The sequence below is a fragment of the Brassica napus genome, chromosome C8, assembly GCF_020379485.1.
Source record: "Brassica napus cultivar Da-Ae chromosome C8, Da-Ae, whole genome shotgun sequence".
NCBI lineage: Eukaryota > Viridiplantae > Streptophyta > Magnoliopsida > Brassicales > Brassicaceae > Brassica > Brassica napus.
Genome location: NC_063451.1, coordinates 2,738,788 through 2,760,451, shown reverse-complemented (window position 1 = coordinate 2,760,451; position 21,664 = coordinate 2,738,788). Strand labels below are relative to the sequence as shown.

Here is a 21,664-nt window from a genome sequence, read left to right as displayed (position 1 = left end):
AGTATTTATGGTTTATAATTAATATTTTTTTTTGTAAATAGAGTATGACGTCTCATTTTTTGTAAACGAAATAGGAATAAAATATTATTTTTCCTTAGGATGTGAAACAAAAAAAACTCAAAAAATATACTGATATGAATATGATATTTAATTTCCGAATAGTAAAAATTATTCCGGATTATGATGATATACACGGAAAACAAGTTAGGCAGGCAAATCATAAGTTTCTTTTCAGCATTAGCGATGCTTTTATTACAGATTAATGTCTTCAAAAAATTATTCAGAAAATGGACAAAAAATAAAGAACCTGTAAAACAAGGGGAAAAGATTCATCACATAATCTTCTTTTAAATGTATGTTTTTAATCAAGTAACATGTTATGTTTTTTCTGTAGTATTCATAAGATAAATGTCAAATATCCGACCGTCCAATTAACATCTAGCGCGATTCCGAACATGAGTGAAACCCAAAGCTACTAGAAATCAATTTGCAAAGGCATTTCATTGCTCGTAGTGGAGTCTGATTCATTTTCCCGTTTGTTTGATGATGTTTTTGTACTGCTTAGTTAAGTCTTTTATTCAACTTGTCTTAGATCTAGCTTCGTGTGCTAGGATGAGGAAGAAAGTAGTTACTTTTTGCAACCGTCTTCATGTTAGAAATAACCGAATAAAGAAACAAATATCTGGATATTCAACGATTTAATAAAAATATCTCGATATTCAATAATATAATCAAAAATAATATTAATTGACAAAAAAAATTTAATGTTTTTAACACTGTAATAAACCCTAAACACTAAATCCAAAACCCTAAGGTTAACAATAAACCCTAAAACTCTAGACCTTAAACTCTAAACCCTAAACCCTAGGGTTAACCTTAGGGCTTAGAGTTAACCCTAGGATTTAGAGTTAAACATAGAATTTGAGATTAACCCTTAGGTTTATGATTGACCTTAGGGTTTCGGATTAATCTTAAGGTTTAGAGTTTAATGTTTAAGATTTAGAATTTTGGTTGCAGAGCATTAATAATGTCAAATTTGTTTTTAACAATTAATATTATTTTCTGTTTTTTTTTTGTAAATCGAATATGACGTATCATATTTTTATTGGTTCTTATTTTTGTAAATGGAATATGAAAATAATATTATTTTTCCTTAGGAGATGAACAAAAAAAAACTCTAAAAACATATTGATATGAATATGATATTAAATTTCCGAATAGTAAAAATTTTATCCGCATTATTATAATATACCTGAGAAAACAAATAGGGCATACAATAATTCAGAAAATGGACAAAAAAATAAAGAACCTGCAAAAAAAGAGTAAAAGATTCATCACATAATCGTCTTTTAAATGTCTGTTTTTAATCAAGTAACATGGTATGTTTTTTTGTTGTAGTATTCATAGTATAAATGTCAAATAACCAGATATCAAATGTTGTATCCAGTATAAATGTCAAATATCCAGATATCTTAATATTATTTTTCCTTAGAAAGTGAACAAAAAAAAAATCAAAAAATATATTGATATGAATATGATATTTAATTTCCGAATAGTAAAAATTATTCCAGATTATGATAATATACCTGAAATAAAACAAGTTAGGCAGACAAATCATAAGTTTCTCTTAAGCATCAACGATGCTTTTATTACAGATTATAGTCTTCAAGCAATTATTCAGAAAATTAAAAAAAAATAAAGAACCTTCAAAACAAGGGGAATAGATTCATCACATAATCGTCTTTTAAATGTATGTTTTTAATCAAGTAACATGGTATGTTTTTTGTTGTAGTATTCATAAGATAAATGTCAAATATCCGACCGTCCAACCAACATCTAGTGTGATTCCGAACATGAGTGAAAACCCAAAGTTACTAGAGATCAATTTGCAAAGGCATTTCATTGCTCGTACTTTTTGCAGCCGTCTTCATGGTAGAACCAACAGAATAAAGAAACAAATATCTCGGTATTCAATAATATAATCAAAAATAATATTAATTGACAAAAACAAATTTAACGTTTTTAACGCTGTAATAAACCCTAAATACCAAATCCAAAACTCTAGGGTTAACAATAAACCCTAAAACTCTAGATCTTAAACTCTAAACCCTAAACCCTAGGGTTTAGGGTTAACCCTAGGGCTTAGTGTTAACCTTATGGCTTAGAGTTAACCCTAGGATTTAGAGTTAAACATAGGATTTAGGCTTAACCCTTGGGTTTATGATTGACCTTAGGGTTTAGGATTAACCCTAAGGTTTAGAATTTAATGTTTAAAGTTTTTAATTTGGTTGCAGTGCATTAATAATGTCAAATTTGTTTTTAACAATTAAGATTATTTTCTGTTTTTTTTTTGTAAATCGAATATGACGTATCATATTTTTATTGGTTATCATTTTTGTAAATGGAATATGAAAATAATATTATTTTTTCTTTAGGAGATGAACCAAAAAAACTCTGAAAACATATTGATATGAATATGATATTTAATTTCCGAATAGTAAAAAATTAATCCGCATTATGACGATATACCTGAGAAAACAAATATTGCAGGCAATAATTTAGAAAATGGACAAAAAAATAAGGGGTTTTTGCAAAAAAAACCCTCAATGTGGTTTTGTTTTGCAAATTAATCCACGAAATCAAAAACCCACAGGTCAAACCTCTAAATGCCAGTCAAACCGCAATATAAATCATCTTGTGTATTATTTAACAGAAATCAAACGAACTCGGCTATCAGACACATTTGTTTCTTAGATATACAAAACAATATATATCCTTTGTGTTGCGATGTTTCAAAAATAAAACAGAGTTTCTCTTTCGTTTTGGTCGCATAATGTAAGCTCCTTTTTTAAGCTCTGTTATTGTGACCTGAAACAAACTCTTAAAATCAAAAATCTTACACATAAGTTTAACAAAAGTCTTCCACATAAATCTAACAAAAGGAACATATAAGTCTAATAAAAAGAACACTTGAGTTACAAAATCCGACAAAGACAAAAAGCACAATTCATAAATTCATAAAAAACACAAAAGTCATGGTTGAGATGATTAAACGCCTTCTGAGAAGACTTCATATTTTCGTTTTAAAACGACTTTAAAATGAAAAAAAAAAAAACAGTTTTAATCGAAACACAACGAATAGATGTATTTACGTATATCATATAGACGAATGTGTTCGATAGGCGAGTTGGTTTGCTCGCTGGTTAAGTATGGCCCGGGTGACCTGTACGACACCCATCGGATTCAATTTTTTATTTAATGCTTGAAACGTCGCAACACAAAGGATATAAATTCTTTTGTATATCTAAGAAACAAATATGTATGATAGCCGTGTTGGTTTGCTCGCTGGATAAATTGGGTCGGAGGCAAGGTTTGATTCCCATGGGATGCCTTGACTGGCATTTGGAGGTTTGACCCGTGGGTTTTTGAGTTCGTGGATTAATTTGCAAGGTTTTTTTGCAGAAAACCCAAAAAATAAAGAACCTGCAAAAAAGGGTAAAAGATTCATCACATAATCATCTTTTAATGTTGGTTTTTAATCAAGTAACATGATATGTTTTTCTGTTGTAGTATTCATAGTATAAATATCAAATATCCATATATCAAATGTTGTATCCATTTTTCAAATATTAATTTGTATATATGATTGACTAAATTATTTATCAATTTTTTTATACTTTATCCGGATACATTTTAATAACATGTAAGCTGGAGAAGTTTACAATAATATAGCAATGATTTATAGATGTATATTTTATATATTAATTGATTTAATATTACCGGATATACGGTAACAAATCTGATTAAATATATTTATAATGGGTTTGAATCAACAAATGGTTGTAGATCTATATACTTATTCTTGTGACATATTTCTTTTTTAAAGCAGTAGTATTCAAGATATATATGTTAAATATCTAGGTATTTATTCTTCTATCCAGTTGTTTTGTACAAGAAGACTACGACGCTCTGTCTCCATTGTTAACGACTGATTATGGCGAATCGTAGTCACTGTGGCAATCCTCCGGAGCCACCAACTAAATTTAAAGGACTAAACATTTGCAAAGAAAAAAACATCTCTGAGATCTCTATAATAATGCAATGGCACCTAACAATAAAACACAACATATATAAGAATAACTCTAAAATTCAAATCACAAGTTCAGTTTATGTAAATTTGAGTCAGTGGTTATAACAAACGGCCACCATCACCATCTCCTTTCTTGGTTTGGTTTCTTAGTCTCCTGATTGGTTTGGTTTTGGTGCCAAAACTCTAAAACGCCATCCGTCCAGTGAACCTACTCTCTAAGATACGTCTGTCTATGGCTAAATTTATCGAGTTCATCTGCAACCATTTAAAAAAATGGCAACGGTACCAAACTTTGCAAACTTGAATGAAAAATAAAAGAAGCTGGCCTGGCTTGATACCAAATCTGTTTGAGTGTGATCTTGTGGAACCAATCAACACAATTTCATTCAATAGAAGACATGAGCAAATAGATACATAATGAAGAACTAGTCGATACAAAGACAGTGTTCTTTACTACTTATTGCAATTATTAACTTTAGTGAACCATAATTAAGGATTGAGTAGAAGGGTGTACACATGTACGATGGCCTTGCCTCTGTCATCAACGGTCTTGTCCAATAAGCAATCCTTGTCTTAGGAGAAAGTTAAAGCAATGTTGTTGTCTTGTTGTGCCAATATTCACTTGTTCTTGTACATAAAGATTAAGAAAGAAAAAAAATCCAAACTTTGATAAGCAAAATCAAACAATAATTGAGAATCAAGAATCACAAAGGTGAGATTTTTATGCATCAGGACAAAAAGTTAATAAAACCAAAATCATAAAAGCAATGAGATATGTACTCAAGAATGGACAGAAAACCTCAACGGATGACGGTGAAGTTCTTGCTTACCTTATCTCCCGTACCCGTGACCCAAATCGTATATCTCGCTTTAAGAAAGAAAAACCCAAAGAAGATTATCATCACTCTCCTCTCCATCTCTGTGATTGCTTCAGATGCTACACGAGTTACTGGGTTTGGTAGGATTAGCAAACTCCTTCACGAGATCATTGGCGCCTTCGAAGACAGCTTGGAGATGAAAAAGAGGAAGAAAGAACCAGGGCCGGTCCTGAGCAAAGCCGGATGAAATTCGCCTAGGACCCCCAAATTTTTTGAAAAAAACTACGTAAATATAGGCCCCCAAATTTTTTAAAAAGGTCCCCAAATTTTTTTTAATTTTTTTTTTCAATGAAATCTTTACGAATATCGCCTAAGGCCCCCGAAATCTCGGGGCCGGCCCTGGAAAAACCGGAGGAAGCGGTCAGAAAAATCATCCTTTTGAGTAAACTCGCTCGTACCGAGTCGACTCAATGAGTTGGGCTCGAATTCGGGAGAGTTGGCTGGTGGTGACTCGGTGGATGAAGGACGTTGTGGTGAAGAAGAAGCAGAGAAGAAGAAAGGATTTGTTGAATAGTTTATCAATTTTGTTAGTCAGAAATTTTCTGGGGATTTGGGGATCAGTTTTGTGTTCTTTTCATTATCAAAGTCAAAGAAACCTGGAACGAAATGATATGATTAATTAAAATTTTAACTGAAAATAAGAAGAAGATCAAATCAGTGAGAGATAGAAAGAGAGAGAGAATAACGAATAAAGCGTTGGAAAGATTTTGTTTTTGTTTTTTTCTTTTAATTTCTGTTAATATTATTAAAAATAAAAATATATTTGTCAAGATGCAGGTCTTCCGGTTACTAAACTACATGTTGACAGACAAAGAAATATGGATATAATGGGTATTTTGAAAAAAGAAACAGTGTCATTGTTATATACCTAATTAAATAAGTTTTCATAGTTATCTACTGCAATTTCCCAATTAATTAAACTAAAAAGAAAAAGATTCTAAATATTTAATTAAAAGCATAGATTTAAATAATCTAGTGGCAGAGATCTGTAAATATATTCAAAACAGAAGGGCACCTCAAAAAAATGTTCTTCTGTTTTAATAGTATAGATATGAAAATGACACATAAACAAATATCATTTCGTAATCAATACAAAATTAATGTTACCATTTTTTAAAAGATACTCGAATAATATATAGGGGATTTAAATTATACACGCCAATACGCTATTGATATATTATTGCAAAGTCAATGGTTGGAAAATTGATTTCTCGTTCCTACAAATACGGAGATCATGACAAGTGGTGTTTAAATTTAATAAAATTATTGCTTAAAGCTATATTTTTAAAGTTATCGTTTTATGATGAATTTCTTAAAATCACCTTGTATTAAGAAAAATAAAACATTATTGGGGTGTACTGAACTGTGAATTTTAAAGGATTTGGATTCTAAAGGATTGCATGGATTTGAGGAAAAATGGAATTCAAAGAGATTTGGACTAAATCTAATTTGCATGGTTGGGATCTAGAAAAAGAAAAAAATTGTATGGTTGGGATTTAGAAAAAGAAAAAAAAGAGATTTGGGTGGGATTTCTGTTTAAGTTTTAGAGTATTTTTTTTTTCACTACGAACGGCTATTCTATTAGTCAAACTTGAGTTCGTTTGGATAACCAGACCGGAATAGAACAACTAATGTAACAAAGCTCTCTATGAAAAGATCTCACAATCTTTACTAAAGAATCTGAAATTTCATTATGTTCCCTTGGAATATGAGATATCTCGAAGTCTGGAAAACATATATGCAGTGTATTTATAGCCTCCAATTCTATTGCAAAATTTGGCCAAGCTTGAGGCTCCTTTATCATGGAGATCAGATCCTTGCAGTCTGTCCCAAAGTGCTGACATGACAAATGTTGGTATCATGCTCTTCATTGCTCTTTGCAATGCTTCTACTTCTGAATGTAAAGCAGACTCTCGCCTCCTTAAGTTTCGCGTTCCCATGAGCTGAATCTTTCCAACACTATCCTTCCAAACCCAACCACAACCACTGAACTGTGCTGTGGAAGTCCATGAACCATCCACCATACAAATATTATCCAGGCTTATGACCTGGAGTTCCTCGCTAATATGCTCTTTTGGAATGGGAATGACCATCTCAATTGCATTAAGCCAGGCTTGGCATTCACTTTCTACATATCGAACTAGCTCCAAAGGATCCATGTCAATCCCCCTAAAGAGTTTATCATTATGAGCTTTCCATATATACCAGATTATCCAGGATAAGGATCCATGTCCAGTTCAGGTTCAACAATGCTATTCTTTGTCCATAAGAGGTAATCCATATTGGCATAAATACTTGGTAACGAGAAAATGTTGAGGCTAGATGGTGTTGCTGATAGAGACCATACTTGCAGAGCTGGAGGGCATTCAAATATGGTATGAGTAACAGTTTCTTCTGGTTCTCCACATCTTGGGCAGTAATTATCGCATTTCATATTACGGCGGTTCAGGTTTCTCGTTACAGCCAAATGTCATGATATCAGTTGCCACATAAGATGACAAATCTTCTGAGGTGCTTTTAGTTTCCAAGCAAAGGCTTGGAGCTTGGTTATACTAGGCTCCAATACCTCTTCCTCGGTCCTCAATAAGTTCCGAGCTACCCAGTATCCAGATTTAATCGTGTACTGGGCATTACTAGTCTAGTTCTAGCAGAATGTATCATGGCGATAAGTTGAGCTTATGGCCAAACTCCATATGAGAGGTATATCAGCAGGTGCAACATAATCCTCCAGTAGTCAAACATCCAATTCCTTTGATTCTCGATTAATGTCACTAACTCTCATGTTTGGGTGTAATACATGGACAGAAGGACGAGCCGGCCTAGCTGGTGTAGTAGGGATCCATGGGTCCTCTCACACCTTAACCTCATATCCAGAGTGTATCTTCTGTCTGATCCCCAATAGCAGCAGTTTTCGTGCCACTGAAATACTGGTGCACATATAGGATGTGCTGCTTACAGAGATTGTTCGTAAAGGCGAACTCATTCTGTAGTATCTTCCCCTCAATACTCGAGCCACTAACGAATCAGGGTATTGAACTAGTCTACATAGTTGTTTTGCTAGTAAATCCAGGTTGAACTCATGGATCATACGGAAACCAATCCCGCCCTCCTCTCTTGGTAAACAGAGCTTTTCCCATTTTGCCCAGTGAATTCCTCTCTTTGGTGGATTGAGCTCCACCAGAATTGTGTAATGGCACTTGCGGGATTTTAAAATATCTCCAGCGGGAGAAAGAAGACAGACATAACATATGTCGGAAGAATTAGCAAGATAGATTTAATCAAAACTACTTTTCCTCCTTTTGAAAGCCATATGCATGTCCATCCACTCACTCTATTCATTAATTTTTCCTTGAGAAATGCAAAATGCAAGGAGTTTGCATTTGGATCCGCTAATATCTTCTGGAATTCCTAAGTATGTCCTCATTCCTCCTTTGTTCTGGATTCCAAGTGTATTTTTTAATCTGCTGTCTAACATTTGCGCTGATCCTCTTACCAAAGAGTAGAGAGGATTTCTCAAAGTTGATACATTGGCATGATGCTTGTCCATATTTCCTGACTCCTTTCATCACTTCTTCACATTCATGGGGATCCGCCTTACAGAAGAAAAGGCTATCATCAGCAAAGGCTATCATCAGCAAAGAGAAGGTGGGATACCGATGGACATGCGTGTGTAACACGCATCCCCGTTATTTTCCATTGGTTCTCTGCATGATTAAGAAGGCTAACGAGTGCTTCTGTGCATAGGATAAAAATGAAAGGAGACAAAGGATCTCCTTGATGTAGACCTCTCTCTGGAACAATATTTCCCCTTGTTTGACCATTCATAAGCACCTTGTACTTAACCGAAGTGATACAACGCATTATCCAGTCAATCCAAGTTTCCAAAAATCCCATCTTCCGCATAATTACTTCGATGGACGACCACTCCATCCTATCATACGCTTTACTTATATTTGTCTTAATGGCCATCATTTTATTGCGTCCACTTAGTTTAGTTCTCAGAGCATGAAACATTTCCTTGGCAATCATAATATTGTCTGAAATCTGTCTTCCAAAACAAAAGGCATACTGAATTTCTGAAATTATGTCTAGTATAACTTTCTTTAATCTCTGGCATAAGACCTTAGAGAATAAATTGTAGCTAACATTACACAAGCTAATGGGCAGAACTGAGACATCTGGTCGGCTTAGTTATCTTCGGGATGAAGCATATATTTTTATCATTTAGTCCACTCGCCATCGACCCTTAAAAATGGAATTGATTAACCATATGAATTATATAAAGAATCAATCATATATTTAAGAACATGATGTAACGTGTTTCAACTGCAGTTGATTCAGTCACTACATATCACTGCAACAACAAAAAATAGTGCTTACAAAACTCCATTTTATAGAATCATGATGGTAAGGAATCAATGAAGGCGGTAGAAGCTTCATCGTCACTGTCGTGTTTGTGAGAGAAAACTGCAGAGATATCGTCGAGATTGAAAGGTGTAGAGAGGAAAATTGCTGGTGTAAATACGGGTTTTAAGGAGACAGTGGTGCAGTTTTAGCATATGCTTGTTGTTCTTAACCAATTTTTTAATATTAAAATTCTGGAGTTTTCCAAATAACAAGTATACAAATGTGAGTTTATATAGATATTTTTAAAAATTCAAAAGCGGAAAAAACGCTCTCAGGCACTGTAAGCGAGAAAGGTCTTTGACTTTCTGAGTGAGGGGCCACCCTCCTTTACCCGGGGTACTATTTTCCTGTTTGGGACCTGCTACACCTGCTTTCGACGAACTTTTTTCAAATTGTTCCTTGTTAAAGAAGTATCTGCTGGATAATACCCTACTTTGCAGCAAAACCCACTGGGTTCTTCCCCCGACCGGGGTCAGAAGGACCGCCGTTGCCGCACAAAACCGCCGGACCGGGAAGCTGAAGCTACAAGGAGGATGCATCACCAGTTACATGAAGAAGCCGCTCTGATTTGGAGCCAAAACTGAAGACCGTAGCTGCCCTCTACAAACTCTTATTACCCAGTGGTTACTGGACCTTATCTCTTGAATCTAAAACTTGTAAAGGTTTACTCTGTGCTTCGGAGATCTCCCTGCTACTCAAATTCGAGAGCTCTTCGATTCTTTGTCCACTCACCTCGTAGAAGACTGACTACTCACCTTAAGCTAGCCTCCAGAAAACGCAAACCCCAGATTGTACCCAATGAGCCTTCTCCCTGTCAAACCACTACGCCTCAAGCCTCCTTCACCATAACCTAAGAACCATGAGTAGAAGACTCTCGTATACTGAGAAAGGAAAAGGGTTGGCTGCTCCCCCGAAACCTCTAAGAGCCACTAGAATCAAAATCCCGGCTGTGGATAACTCTGAACTCATAAAGAAGCACGCTCTCACACTGGTAGGAAGAGTCACAAACCCAAAGGTCCAGAAGTTGTGGTCTCTCATACCTTTCTTTATGGAACACTGGAAAGTCGAAGTCACTCCTGTGGGCGCAGAACTAGGTTAAGGTTGCTTCCAGTTCCAATTTGCTTCTGAAAGAGACCTCCTGAAAGTCCTAGAAAATAGACCCTATCACTTTGCCCGTTGGATGATAATATTGCAACGCTGGGAACTTTCAAGCGCCCCCACATTCCCAAACCTAATACCGTTCTGGATCCAAGTCCAGGGTATACCTCTCCACCTCTGGTCAGATGTGTCCCTAACCTAGCGGACAATATTGGTATCAGAGAGTCAGTAGAAATCACTGCAACTAAAACTCGTATGAGAGTACTTATTGATGGTCTTAAACCCCTTATCAAGACGGCTACTCTTGATTTTGACTCAGGGGAGGAAGCAATGGTCACACTTGTCTATGAAAAGCTTGAAAGACACTGCACCTCTTGTGGTATGCTCGACCATGAAGCCCAAGACTGTCCTCTCGCCGTGGACAACGGCCCTTATGTATCAGAGCTGGAGAAAAGGACGGAGCGCTTGCCCCACTCCCATCAAGAGAATAGATATAAGTCAAACCAACCAATCTCTCGAACCCACAACAATTCCCACTCTAACCAGAGAACCCAAACCAGAGGAGAGTACCAATTTGATCACCATACAAGAGATGATGAAAGAAGATATGCTAGACAACATCCCTCACACCCTGCTGAGCATGGAAAGAGATCACCAATCAGACGGAGTAAACCACCGGTACTCCCCTACTCTTGCAGTGACCGGTCAAACTACTACAGCCCTCGTGTGCTAGAATTAGCTACCTCTGGTCATTAAAGGGAATATAGAAGACCTGATCCAAGCAGGTCCAACAGATCTCACTCCCCTTCCACCCATAAAAGTGGACCTTCTAGATCAGTCTGGATTGAGAAACCGCCAAACCCCAGGACTGACAGAGAAGAGAATCAAATGCATATCGAAGGAACAGAGTCATCACTTCCCCCTCTGAATCCTCCGAATTTTGAAGTACCGAATGAAGCTTTAACTGAAGCCATATCAGAAGTGCGTGAAGCTATGTTTCGTTACACAAACTGCCCTGATCCAAACGAAAGTGCAGCCATAAAAGAATGGTTTAGACATGCTGAAGAATCAGGAGAAGTAGAGGAAACTGCAGCAAATATGATCAAGGAAAATCAAAGACCAATGGTACCTGAGAGTGAATACATCACTGTTAACTTGAGCCCAGCTCATACCTCACCTCGAGTGCCAGCAATGTTGCGTCTTGGTCCAATTCTAGAGGATGAGGAAGAACCTATGATACCCTCACCTGTTCCACAAGCTGCAGCTACCAAGCGAAAGCCAGGAAGACCCCCGGGCAGAAGAAATATTGTAGCATCCCCCCTCAGCTTCTTGGGAGTTGGAGCGAGAAGAAGAAAAATCACAAAGTCCCAACCCTCTCCCTCAAGGAAAAATACCCCCAATTCAGCCTCTCTTTCAGAAGCAACCTCTCGTGGTAAAACTGGTAGAGCAGGAACTGCTGTAACCCTCAGAAGAAGAACTGTGAAACCTTCAATTCGCTCTCTCTATTCATCACAACGGAGGCAAAGAGCGGATTTTCGGAATCAGTCCTCTCCTCTTCCTTAAAGATAGTATGCTGGAACTGCAAAGGGGTGGAGAACCCCTGGACAGTTCGTCGTCTACGGGAAATCTGCAAAAAAGTAGACCCAGATATTATTTTCCTTTCAGAGACCAAAAATCCCCATAGTGTGGTTGCTAAGAAGCTAGAAAAACTCAGACTCTCAAACCTTAAAACCGTACCTCCACATGGAGTTGCTGGAGGAGGCTTAGCTCTACTCTGGAAAGATGGCATTGATCTAGAGATAATCTCCTCCTGCGAAAATTATTTCGACACTCGTATTAGGTATGAAGGAAACCTGAGCTATGCTACATTCATGTATGGAAATCCAGATAAAAAGAAAAGAAAACAGACCTGAGACTATCTGACGGCTCTAGCTCTGATCAGAAATGCCCATTGGTTTATCTCTGGAGATTTCAACGACCTTACAGGTAATTGCGAGAAAGAGGGAAGCCCTCCACGTTCTGAAAAATCCTTTGATGACTTCAGAACCTTCTTATCTGAAGGTGACCTTTATGACCTTCAACATACATGTAATTGTCTACCTTGGAGAGGGAAGAGAGGTGATTTTAACGTCAAATGCCGACTAGATAGGGCCCTCTGCAATAGCTCTTGGGCTGAACTCTACCCTTCAGGGAGACGTGAGTACCTCCACTTTGAAAGCTCAGACCATAGACCCCTTATAACCTTCTTTGTGCCCCTATGCAAGAAAAAGAAAGGTATTTTCAGATATGATCGATGTCTAATCAAAAATGAGGAAGTGCAGAAACTCATTAAGGATACCTGGACAGAATATGCACAATCAAGAATCAAGCTAAAGATTGATAAGTGCAGAACAACTATCATCAAATGGTCCAAGGCACAACAAGCTGAAAACAAAACCAACTTGAAAAGTCTGAAGCAACAAATCGATCAACTAATGTCGGATGCAAACCCTGATGAAAACCGTCTCAAAAGCCTAACTGATGAAATACATGCCGCCTATAAGCGAGAAGGGGAATATTGGCAGCAAAGAAGCATACAATTATGGCTTAATTTGGGGGACAGAAACACAGGTTTCTTTCATGCATCTACAAAGAAGAGAAAAGCCCTAAACAAATTCTCTGTTCTAGAAACAGCAGATGGCAGTCCATTTTACACAGAAGAAGAGATAACAGTTTCACTGGAAAACTATTTCAAGAATATATTCACACCAGTGGAGAGAGACAATGGCATAATGGAGAGTGTTATAAGTGAAGCAATATCTCCGAGAATCTCAAAGGATACTAACGAGAGACTTATAAAGTTACCTGAGGCAAAAGAGATAAAGGAGGCCCTTTTCTCCATTCACCCTGGAAAGGCACCGGGACCCGATGGCTTTTCAGCCTGTTTCTTCCGGTCAAACTGGAACATAGTGGGTCAAGATGTTATTAAAGAAGTGCAAGAGTTTTTCATCACTGGTGTAATGCAAAGAACATCAAATGAAACTCACCTGCGGCTCATCCCAAAGGTTACCAGCCCTAAATCTGTTGCTGATTACAGGCCCATTGCTCTGTGCAATGTGAGTTACAAAGTCATCTCAAAAATCCTCACGAAGCGTCTCCAACCTCTCCTTGAGAACCTCATAAGTGAAACCCAATCTGCATTTGTACCAAAGCGAGCCATTTCAGATAATGTCTTAATAACCCACGAGATACTACACTATCTGAAGAAATCAAAAGCTCAAAGAAATTGCTATATTGCCATTAAGACCGATATGAGTAAAGCCTATGATAGGCTAGAATGGGATTTCATCAAATCTACACTCCTACGGCTTGGGTTTCATACTACTTGGACAAATTGGACTATGCAATGCGTGTCTACAGTCAGCTATGCGTTCATTATCAATGATGCAACAAGAGGACATGTCAAGCCAGGCAGAGGTATCAGACAGGGTGACCCCCTATCCACTTACCTATTTATCCTCTGCAGTGAACTCCTATCAAGCCTCTGCATTTTAGGTCAATCTAATGGGAAGTTCAAGGGAATCAAACTAGCGACAGGCTCCCCGTGCATAAATCATCTGCTTTTTGCAGATGATACTATGTTCTTTTGTAAGGCTAATGCAAGTAATGCTCAGGTGCTAAACAAGATCCTATTGACCTACGCAATAGTGTCAGGCCAACTGATTAATACCCAGAAGTCAGCTATCTAATTCTCTCGCAAAACCAGCCAGGCAAGAAAAGACCAAATCAAGCAAACACTTGGAATCGAAAATGATGGGGGGTTTGGAAAGTACCTAGGACTGCCAGAGCAGTTTGGTAGACATAAAAAGGACATCTTCGCCGGTATAGTGGGTCGCATCAAACTGAAATCTATCAGCTGATCCACAAAATTCCTCTCACGAGCCGGTAAGATGATTATGCTGAGAACAGTCCTTGCCTCCATGCCCACACATGCAATGTCGTGCTTCAAACTTCCCCAATCACTCTGTGCCCAAATCCAATCTATATTGACTAGATTCTGGTGGGATTCTGCACCTGAAACAAGAAAAATGTCTTGGATCTCCTGGAAAAAAATGGCAAGACCGAAGAAGCTTGGTGGTTTAGGATTTAAGGACATCTCTACCTTTAATGATGCTCTTCTAGCTAAGCTCGGCTGGAGAATACTGAGGAATCCGTTTTGTCTGCTAGCTCGATGTCTCTTAGGGAAATACTGCACAGAAGAAAGTTTTTTGTCAGTAAAACCAACTAAAGCCTCCTCTCATGGATGGATGAGTGTTCTCATTGGAAGAGACTTGTTGATTAAGCACCTGGGATGGGTAGTTGGTTCAGGCTCATCTATCAACGTATGGAACGACCCCTGGTTATCGTCAACTGAGCAACTCCGCCTTTATGGACCCGCCCCTGATGAGTTCAAAATATCCAAGTGGCTGATTTGATGCTCAAAGGATCCCCTGATTGGGATCACCGGAAACTGGAGCTAGTCCTCCCTTTCCACAAGCACCAGGTGCTCCAGATCAAACCATCTCTGTGTAACGCCCCTGATGAACTGGTCTGGCTCAAAACAGCCTCAGGTGACTACTCCACGAAATCTGGCTACAATGCTCAATCTGAAAGCATGTCTCTGGTGGAACCAGTAACCCCTGAGGCCTCCCTTTATTGGTTTGCAAACGTATGGGATCTCAAAACCTCAGAGAAGATTAAAGTCTTCCTCTGGAACTCACTACACGATGGATTACCGGTGGGAGAACAATTTGCAATCAGGAACATCTCAATCTCAAGCCAATGCCTTCGCTGTCCTGAAGTTGAAACGATCTTACACATGATTTTCACATGTGAATTCTCCAAAGAAGTATGGAGCTTGGCGCCGCTTGCTACCCCTGAAACCCTGGACCTTATACTCAACACAGCTACTGGTTTCGACCTCATTAGAAGAATCCCATCACTGCCACCGATTGGTTTGGGACCAGGAACTCTACCGGCGTGGATCTGCTGGAACCTTTGGATCTCCAGAAACCAATTGACCTTCCAAAGGCGAACCTTCTCACCGATGGAAACCCTATCGAAAGCAATCAAGGAAGCACGAGATTGGTCTTTAGCTCAACTCCCTCACCCAAAACCCCAAACCGGAAACCCTAGTATCGCCCATGATCCGATCAACGACCCATCTCAAGCTTGCATGTATACAAATGCAGCTTGGAACCCTTTGTCGAAACGCGCTGGACTCGGTTGGATCATCGACAATTCTGGATCTACCACAACATATTCAGCGACCTCCCCTTTTGTGGCGTCGCCCCTTATTGCGGAAACTTTGGCTCTTCGAGCTGCCATGATCCCTGCCAACACTCGTGGAATTACCACTCTCTGTATCTACTCTGATTCTTTAACCCTCATCAAGTTGATGAAGAAGAAAGGAAGAAACCTATAGATCGCTGGAATTCTCAACGACATTTATCTTTTATGCCATAAATTTATTGCTATTCAGTTTAAGCATATCCCTAGAGCTGATAATAATAGAGCTGACTCTATTGCCAAACAGGCTCTAGGATTAATGTATGAACCTTAAGTTTTTCTATGATTTAAAATTCTGATTTACAAAAAACAAATGTGAGTTTTGTTACACGATACTTCTAACACTAGACTGCAAGTGATTTGTGGTGATTTTAAATAAATGTCATATTCAATAACACAAGATTTAAGAAAAAATAGAAATTCTTAATTAAATAACATAGAATTTTGAAACAAAACCAAAACACTTTAACATTCACAATTCAATTATTTTTAGGGCAATTTTTTTTATCTTTAAGCGAATTAAAAATAAGAAATATAGTGTTGACCAACTAGTAATTAGTATGAAATTATGCATCAACTAGTACTTCGAATCATAAGTTCTGTCCCACATGAGGATATTTTAATTTTTTTTGTCGTTTGTGATACCATATACAAAAAAATTTAGGGAGATTTCTTTTAGGGAGATTTCTTTTAGGGAAATTTGCCAAAATAAAACAAAAATTCAGCATCTTTGTTTCTTTAGTATAAAACATGTTTTGTCCCATTTTTGCCTTATTACCCTTTCCATTTATAAAAAAAAACATAATGAAATAAATAATTTTATGAATCAAAAAATTATAGTCACTTCAAGATAATCCATTTTCCATCCCACTGCATATTGAATAATTTTCTAAAATATATGCAGCCTTTTATATCTGTATTTAGCTGAAAAAGTTTACAAATATCTCAGTGTTTACATAACTATAAACTTGAATCACAATGTGAATTATTGTAATACAAACACATAAAGATATTATATTTCTTGCTAAATAGTAGAACATATAATTATTTCAGTCAGTGGCGTAGCGGAAGTTTTTCATTGAGGTCAATATTAAAAAACAATTTTGAACTAGATGGAGATCAATATTTAACATAGCTGTCTAATAAATCTATATTATTAAAACTGAAGTACATTTGAAATTTGTTTGGAAACATGAATAGCAATATAAATGGCGTATAATGTTGTTTGTAAATATGAATAGCAGTATAGTAGAAAAAAAAAAGTAATGGGCTTAAGTTATTAAGAAAATTTGAAGTCCATTATATGAGATATTATCTATCTGGGCCATCTTTAAAATATATGAAAATGACTCAATTTAATTACATAAATTTTTTTTTTGTCTAAAATAATCATAAAACAATATTTAAACTTTATATAATTATTTCAAATCAAAAAAATAATTAAAATTGATTTATATCAAAAATTGATTCAAAATATAAATATATTCAAAATTTGATTTTTACTAAAATATATTCCAATAACCGTTAGAAATATGTTTTCAATATATATAAGAAAAATACAATACAAAACTCAATTTCAAACAACAACTTAAATTATGATTTTTATATTTCACATTAAGTTTTAAAAATATAATATATGTAATTATTTATATGAAGGTACATATAAAATACTATTAATTATATGATTACTTATACAATGGTACGTATAAAAGCAAAAAATACTTGAAATTCTAAAATAACATGAAACAAAACCAAAAAAGATAATGAGAAACTATCTATCTGGGCCAACTTTAAAATATACGAAAATGACTCAATCTAATTACCTAACAATAATGGGATTAAGTTATTAAGAAAAATTGGGAGTCTATTATATTATGAAAAACTATCTATCCTGGTCAGCTTTAAAATATATGAAAATGGCTCAATATAATTACCTAAAAACATCTTTTGTCTAAAATAATCATAAAACAAAATTTAAACCTTATATACATATTTCAAATCTAAATATTAATTTAAAATTGATTTATATCAAAAATTGATTCAAAAATATACATATACTCAAAAATTGATTTTTATTAAAATATTTTTCAACAGCCATTATAAAAAAATCAATATAGACCACCGAAGAAAGAATAAAGAAGCAACCCCCACAACCATGGAGAATATGGGAGCAAGCCTAAGAAGAGGCGTTCCTCGAGGCATAAGAAAAATACAATACAAAACCTAACTTCAAACACCAACTGGTTTTTATATTTCACATTAAATTTTTAAAATATATTATGTGATTATTTATATAATGGTACATATAAAATACTATTAATTATATGATTACTTATATAATGGTACATATAAAATACTATTAATTATATGATGACACATATATGATACTCCCTCTGTACCTTAATATTACATATTCTAGAAAAAAAATTTGTTTTAAAAAGATCCCTTTTTTTACATTTTCAAGATATGTTTTATTAACTAATTGCAAATTTCAAAAAACTTAATTGCACTTACTGAATTGTTATTGGCTTAAAATTATGAAACAAAGATAAACACAAAAAAATATGTAAATTTAATGTGTTTTATTAAAATGTGTGAAAAATCTAGAATATGTAACATTAAAAAAAAAACAGAGGGAGTATATAATAGTGACATGAAAAACAAATAGCAACATCTTTTTGAAAAAATACATCCGCGCTAATGCGTAGATCAAAGTCTAGTTAATATTAAAGAGGGTGCAAAAATTAAGATTCAATCCTAAAACAAAGGGGGTCGTTTGTACATATGTTAACCAAATCTTTCATTTTATACTAACAAACTTCATATATAAACAAAAAAAAAATTAGAAACGATGGGGGTGACCCCCTCCTCGTCACGTAGCTCTGCCGCTGATTTCAGTCGTTTACAAATTGAGCATACAATATTACAATGAATCATGATGACTCGGTGATTTAGTTAATTAATTGTTTCCAATCACCATCACAGTTTTGTGAGCCACAACGGCTACGTCGTGACACGACAAATCTAACTGTGTACGCAAATGACGTCGCTTCATCAAGTCAGTGATGTGCTCTTTGCATGACGAGTGTTTTTAACCAAGCGGGTCTAGACTTCATCTTCTCGACCCATGCAGCTACATTGGGACGTGAGTAAATCAAGTCTTTGACTTTTTCGTCTTCCGTGTTCAACAAGTAATGAATCGGTGGAAGATGATGAAGATCCGCTAAAGTGAAGCTTTCTCCAGCTAAGTAAGGAGACTCACTAAACGAGCCTCGTAGATGTTTAGGACTTCTGATAATCTGACTTTGTTTTCGTGAACCGTTGTAATGTCTGTGGCTAAACCTTGATATGGTTTTATGACGATTTAATTTCTCTGATGAGAGATAATATTGCCAAAGGAAGAAACTGAATTGTATCTATTTCCATCCACGTCGATACGATTGCTCTCTCTTTGAGATCATTTGGTAATAAGTTCGTTCCGTCGTCTTTGTATTGTTCCGCTAAGTATCGCATGATCGCCTTTGATTCTATGTGCATAATGAAACTTGAGTATTACTTTCACAAATATCCATATCTAAATAAACCAGATGATAAAAAATATAAAAATAAATAAATAAATAAACCAGATGATAAAGTATTATATTGATAGCTATGTTTTTATATATTTTATTAAGTTTCATATGATTTTTGATATTTGGAGAATATGGGTTGAAGTCCATAATCTTTCTAGATTTGAAACAACATCGTCCAGGGGTTACTATTGATTTTGCCTATGAAACTTTTCAAGTTAAGCTGACAATATTTGGTCTATATTTTCAAAGTAGTCTTATCCGCAAACACGGTGACCATCAGTTTTTAACTAATCAAATTACAAATGAAGTTGGAATATATATATGCCGGGAGAGGGTTCGTACCGGAGAGTTTGAGATCTCCATCTTCAAGAACTGGGACTTGACCAAATGGCTGCACAAAAGTATAATTCAAATTAACAACATCTATAGACGAGGTAATAATTGATAGATTTGAAAAAGAATATTTAACTATGAGCATCCGCATCGAGGGTCTATGAGGGGAGTTCACACAGAATCAAGAAAAAAAATGATAAAATAATTCAATAACATGAATCTCTCTCTCCTAAAGCTCTCTGGGCTGAACCCCTCTCTCCTAAAGTTTATCACTGTAGCGCAGACCCCACGTGTTGTGGCGGTCCGCGATTGATCTAATTTTTTTTTTTTTTTAAATAAAAAAAAAAATTTAATAATAAAAAATTGTAAAGATAGACCCCAAGAAGAGATTCATTGATGTGGCCCTAAGAGTTTAGAGAAGTCAGAATTGTATGTTGAGATTAGAGAAAAAGGTTTTGGTTTTGGATTCACCAGCAACCCAATCTACAAAGACAAGTTCGAAGTAAAGACCTTTCTCATGGATACCAAAAATTGCTGCCAAATTAAAAAAGAACCAGCCACAATGGAGCTTCATCTTCGAATCATCCATGGTGGGGTTCATTTTCCTTTCATTTTTCTATTTACTGGATTAGATATTATTCAGTCTGATTGTCACATCTATTTATAGTCATGAGAAATTAATTTCTGTCCATTTTTCTTTACAAAAGTATATTAATAACCAGAAACTTTCGGTCTCTCATCATTAATTTTGTTACTATTTAATTGGTTTTAAAAATATTAAATGACAAAAACAAAAGGGAAAATTTGGAAAAATGCCATCAAATGAGAATATATTTTGAAAAGTACACTATATTTTTAAATTTTTGAAAACTACACTTATTTATAAGTGAAATTACTTAATTAACCTAACTAAGAGTATAATAATTTCAATACTTAAATAAGAAGTTAATAGAAATAGAACAAATAAACATAATGATTTCTGTGTTTTGTTCTAAGTTATACAACAAAAAGTTCTGGAATTTAATTTTTTTTTTAAACTTCTGGGTTTTAGTAATTTTTTAAACTTGGTTTTCGTACTTTTTTTAAAAGTTGTAGTTCTTTTTTTGTATCTTAGGAGGAATACACAATCGTGTCATTGTCAACATGAACTTTGGAGTTTGATGATTTTTTGTTATAATTTAGACTCTTAAATATACTTATAATCACCACAGTTTTCTTGAAAACATTCGCAATCTTTTGACCTATATATGTAACGGATGTGCTATATATCACGAACTCTTTGACTTTTTTTAGTCTCTCAAAACTCAATTAACATATCATTTATTATATTCTAGGCTAGGTTTTATATACTCAACTCTTTTAAACTTCATGAGTAAACAACATATTTTATATTCACAAAGCTTTAATAAGAAAATATGATAGAAGGGTTTTTCGAACAATCTTTATATCAGATATGTTTCAGAGATACCGTTATAAATATTCAATTGTTATCCATATATAATTTTAGATATTAGTATTTAATATAATTATTTCAAAAAATTTATAATACAAATAATTTTGAGTTTTATTATTAAAACGTTTTGAATTTAAAATTAAATAAGGGCAAAAGAGTCTTATAGTGCATAAATAAGTGTAGTTTGCAAAATATTATTATAACAATGTATTTTTCAAATTTACAATTTTAAATAGGGTAGTTTACAAATTATCCTCAAAACAAAAATGAACTAACGATAGAATGGCAACAATTAAAAAAGTATCTCCAACTTCACTGATCGTCTCTTTTTCATAAATCGTCTCTTTTTTTTTTTACCTTTTCTAATATTTTCATTATAATTATTATCAGAAACTGTCTAACAGCCCCTCACTGTCTAACAGCCCCTCACTGCTGATGTTCTGAGAACACTTCCAACATGCAAAATAGCAGGATATCCAACAAATAAAAAATTATAAAATAATGAAAAACTGAGGAAATAGAAAAA

The 21,664-nt window shown here is 35.2% G+C and overlaps 1 long non-coding RNA gene and 1 pseudogene across 1 annotated transcript; both read right to left on the bottom strand.

Moving 5' to 3' along the window:
* Positions 1-4,452: 4,452 nt before the first annotated feature.
* LOC111206579 lies at positions 4,453-12,043 on the bottom strand. The gene is made up of 2 exons (XR_002658884.2): positions 4,921-12,043; positions 4,453-4,717 (listed from the first exon to the last, which is right to left on the bottom strand). It is a non-coding gene; the product is annotated as an uncharacterized LOC111206579 (long non-coding RNA).
* Positions 12,044-17,701: 5,658 nt separating this feature from the next.
* LOC106398496 lies at positions 17,702-20,325 on the bottom strand (annotated as a pseudogene).
* Between the last annotated feature and the right edge of the window lie 1,339 nt (positions 20,326-21,664).